Source organism: Macrobrachium rosenbergii, chromosome 3 (assembly GCF_040412425.1).
Source record: "Macrobrachium rosenbergii isolate ZJJX-2024 chromosome 3, ASM4041242v1, whole genome shotgun sequence".
In the NCBI taxonomy this organism is placed as follows: domain Eukaryota; kingdom Metazoa; phylum Arthropoda; class Malacostraca; order Decapoda; family Palaemonidae; genus Macrobrachium; species Macrobrachium rosenbergii.
Window position 1 is genome coordinate 84,327,659 of NC_089743.1, and position 4,898 is coordinate 84,332,556.

At 37.9% G+C, this 4,898-nt stretch overlaps 1 long non-coding RNA gene across 1 annotated transcript; it reads right to left on the minus strand.

The window, feature by feature from the left end:
• Positions 1 to 1,908: 1,908 nt before the first annotated feature.
• On the minus strand, positions 1,909 to 4,606 carry LOC136828713 (uncharacterized). Its single transcript, XR_010850196.1, has 3 exons — positions 4,488 to 4,606; positions 3,181 to 3,266; positions 1,909 to 2,592 (listed from the first exon to the last, which is right to left on the minus strand). It is a non-coding gene; the product is annotated as an uncharacterized lncRNA (long non-coding RNA).
• Positions 4,607 to 4,898: the final 292 nt, after the last annotated feature.

Here is a 4,898-nt window from a genome sequence, read left to right on the forward strand (position 1 = left end):
GGATCATCTTATCTTTTATGCTAAAGAAAAAAAAATAGTCTTTGCTATTTTTGAGATCCTCCTAGGCTAACATTGCCCTAATTTACTACTCAAGTCAACAGAAATGTAAAGGGAGTTAACGGGGGTATATTAACCAAGTATGTATCCACCTACACGTCACCTCCGAGGTGCTAGTACTAAACATGACGGAAGCTCAGTGGGGCGTCGTGTTTTGCACTAGCCCATCGGGGGTCAAATATATCGTTTATTAATGTATAGAAATATATAGAAATCTGTGTATATAGTACTTTGATCTCCAAGGCTTCCGCCATGTTTAGTACTAGCTCCTCGGAGGTGGTGCGTAGGTGGATACATAACGGGTTAACGGGATGGTCCTAAAGAAATCCTGCTCGCTACGGACTCAAACCTAGGTCCTTTAGCTGGTGAAGCAAACATTCTATTCATTGTACCTAATTTCAGTACATAGTAATTTATGATTGCTCGACATAGTGCTAATTTTGATTAATAATATTAACGCTTAATGGGTTGCGCCCAGCCTGGTAACATTGTTTTTGTTTTTTTACTCTCAACATTCAGTTCTATTATCATACCTTCAACATTTCATCTGTCGAAACATGAGTTACCATTTTTCGTCGGAACTAATTTTCCTCTTAGGTCTATTTTCAAGATTTCGTTTTTTTTTTCTTTTTTCTTAATATTATGGGACAATGCATTAAACAACTTTTCCCATAATGTACAATTTGTTTTCACGTATCCTCAAAAATAAAAACAAAACAGTTATGAATGTGATAAACTTTGTACACTAAGTGCTGTTTGCTCGGCAGCCTATTATAGTTTCAGATATTTGCTGCAACCTTACGTGGGTATCCAATAAAACTACTTAAGTATTGCTTTAAACAATAAGAGAGAACGCAGACAATATCCTTAATAGAAAATGTATCAGGGATACAATTTTCTATTAACATATACTTTAGTAATAAAACTACTGCAGGACTCACTAATTTTGCCCTTCCGGAAAGATATCCCTGGATTGAAAATATCAAAATGATAGTAATCAAATCAGTATTAGCATAGAAGTAAAGACTAAAATCCTAAAAGAGAGCTCCTCACGGGGATATTTTTTTTTTACCAACGAAACTTTCTGACCAAACAATATTGAGAGGGATGAATAGGTATAGTTCAGGTGAGATAGCTTGAAAATTTACGGAAGAACTGTGAGAAATTTACCATCTTTTGTTTATATCTTTACTCAGAAAGGCTCCGCTGGACGCCATGTTTAGTACGAGCCCCTCGGAGATGAACAAATGCGTAAACAAAAGACGGTAGATTTCTCGCATTATTTAAAATTTTTTTTTCTTAAGTTATCTCACTTTTATTGTATCATATCCACCCTTTTCCAGATTGTGCAGTCAAAAAGGTTCATTAATAGACAGTATCTCCGTGCAGAGCTCTCCCTTGCAATTACAAAAGACACTGAAACCAATTAAGGTCTATATATCTTTATACCTTGAGTAAAACCATATTTCGATGGACAAAGACTATGTAAGGATGAGGCTGAACACGCGTCGTAAAGAAGACGAATTAGCTTTGGTTCAAAGATAATATCAGTACCAAGTACTAACATTTTTTCTGTAGTAATGTAAGCACAACCTGCTCCGTGGTATCCATCATTTCTTGGTGGTCACCCATCCAAGCACTGTCCACACCAATCCTTTTAATTATTTTTCATATACTCATTTATTCCGTTTGCTGTTCAGCTAAATCAAAGAGATTTCTTAAACGTTCTAGGTATTTCCTTTTAAACTTCGTTAGCGAAAGAAATACAAAAAGGAACATTAGTATCATGTGAGTAAATAAGAAATGATTCATAAGAATGAAGACTTTTATTGAATGGAATTTATTTCTTCTGTAGACGTAAATTTTCATCATTTCATCTCCCATACATCAAAACAATATTCATTTCCCAAATAAACAAAAATAAGCGGACAGTTACCCAACCTGGTTAAAAGTTAATTCAGTTAATTCCAATAAGTTAAGTTAAGTATACCTTAGTTTAACCAGACCACTGAGCTGATTAACAGCTCTCCTAGGGCTGGCCCGAAGGATTAGACTTATTTTATGTGGTTAAGAACCAATTGGTTACCAAGCAACGGGACCTACAGCTTATTGTGGAATCCTAACCACATTATACCGAGAAATGAATTTCTATCACCAGAAATAAATTCCTCTAATTCTTCATTGGCCGGTCGGAGACTCGAACTCGGGCCTAGCAGAGTGCTAGCTGAGAACTCTACCGACTCGTCCAACGAGGAACAAGTTAATTCCAATACTTTTCCTTCATAAGAACTGATGAAAATCCTCAGTTATTCATCAAACGGTAATCCTTCAGTTGGCATCCATCCTTTTGCCTCACTGGGCTGGTCCTTGGAATCAGATGGAATGTCTTCTTTCGCGCGTTGCTCAATTCCTACTTTCGGCGTTGCAGAGGTCCATGTGTGCCCCCTGCGACGTAACAGCATTCGTGATGTGGTTCAGCGTCGCAGTCGATGTTATTAGGATACGTGCAGAAGCCGGGTGTCGGTTCAGAAACGACTGAAAATAAAAGGTAAAGCAGTTTTAAGAAGCTTCTTTAAAACGTTACGTTATAACAGCCACATCAACAGAAACTGTTGTCGTTACTGGCATTGAAACTCATTGCTGCTTCACCTGTGTTGGTTTGTGTACATTTTTTTTTTTTTAAACCTTTCCTATGGTTTCTTTTTCTCTGTTACTGTACTCTGCCAGTGACTCTCCCATATTTCTGTCTTTCAAAAAAACGAATGAAAAAAATTTACACTAACTGAAGTGTCGCTGATGCAGCAATTAGTTTTAACTCCTCTGGTTTGTAAAAGGGTCTTCTACGTGGCGTTCCTGAGGGGGGGCGGGGGTTTCTGTTTGAAATCGCCCCCCAGGCCCCAAAGTGAGGGGGGCCCCTCAAAATGCGAAATTTAAGAAATAAAATTTCTGAAATTTGCATTTACAAGTGCCTTTAAAATGATCCTACAATCGCTCATATTCTAAAAATTTTCCCGCGGGGGCTTACAGCGCCCTCGCTCCGGAACCCCCCAGCTGCTATGTGCCCCCGGGCCCCAAAATGTCTAGGAACGCCCCTGCATGTTATTATTATTATTATAAACTTACCTTCTATCCCTCCTATCTGTGCCGTGGTGTCGGAAACCATGTAAACAGACAGGACGAAAAAGGCGAACACCATCATCGTTTGGAACCTGTTAAAAAAAAAAAAAGAGACACACCAGGGAATCAGATATGTGAAATTCTTGTAACCTGTTTGCGACAGAATATGAAACCTACATCTCTCTCTCTCTCTCTCTCTCTCTCTCTCTCTTTTGATACTATTGCAGTAAGTAAATAGTTTCATGTATGTTACGTATAGATTATGAATCGTAAGTTCCTCTTACATGCATGCTACTGATAGTAACCATTTAGAGCTTTAAAAAAATGTGTTTTTTAACGTTATTTATGATAGAGCATTTTCCTTGGTTGGCACAATAATAACTGTGATAAAAATTCATTAAAATCTCTTAAGTCTGATCGTTTCAATGGAAATGAGGCTTCATTCACCATACAAAAGGCACCTCAGTAGCGTGCTGGACATCCCCTACACAAACCACGCCGTTCACCTTTTGTATTGCATTGCCTGTCATGTTTTCTGTATATCAACTCTTCCATTCCAGTGTCTCTCCATACCTTGCTATCCAGTACTTTCCAGGTCTTTATATTCCCCACTTCGGAGTTATACACTTTTTTATTCATCAGCCTATCGGCCTGCGTTCACTCAACACAAAAGAAGCATCCCAAAGCATTCTGATGCATAATGTCACCCTTTTACCTAAGTTCCAAATAAAAACTTTGTGTCCAAATATGAAAGTTAATGAAGAAACTCTCCCGCTCCAAATTCAAACTGAGGTTAGGGAGGGTGACTGCACTGATTTGGCATCTACAACCATAACTGGTTCTTGAACTACACTTAACCAACCTCAGTTCGGAGCTGGGCTTTGAAAGGTCTTTTCCTCTCTTCGTTTCCTATTTCGGTCGCTTTTAGAAAACAAAAAAACTAGGAGAAAATTTAAAGTGATTTATACACACAGATTACAATAACACACATTATATATATATATTCTTATATATATATTCTCATATATATATGTGTGTGCGTGTGTGTGTGTTTGTGTGAGTGAAGAGTGCGTAAATCTTAAAATAATTCATTTATTCCAGCGAGATAAATAACACATTAGAGCTGATATTATTACATCTTACATAAATATGTAACTATGTATAATTATACGTTCATGGTAAGGAAACAGGATTTGACAGGGCTTCCTTTGGAATTTTATAAAAATAAGCTTATGGTCATAAAACAGGGAACTCTTTTTGTCTTGTAACAATAATGAAACTATGATATAAACGAGCATATTGACATCCATTACCTTGCCATCTTTATTACTGGAACGGGAAAAGCAACTGCAGTTGAGTGACTCGAGCGATACAGCGGAAATCCTGCCTCTTCAAAGAGTCGAGCTCTACTGTGATCTCGGCTCCCTTCCCGTGCGAATATAAATTCGAAACATCCAGCTCCATTTTCAAACAGCAAGATGTGGGGAAGCCCAAGGTCTTCCAAAAACAATCTGCTTCTTCTTCTTCTCCCTCTTCTCAGCTTAATGACTAGTTGAGGGAGTTTTTTTTTTTATGAGCCTCCTCCGGTTGTTTCTGGCTTGTACCCTCCTGCCTTATAAAAAAAATAGTTCGAGGAAACCTCATCACGTGGAATCTTGTCAAGGTTACTCTTATGTTTTCTTCGTCCTCTTCTTTCATGGAAAACTGTCATTAGACTCTTTCTC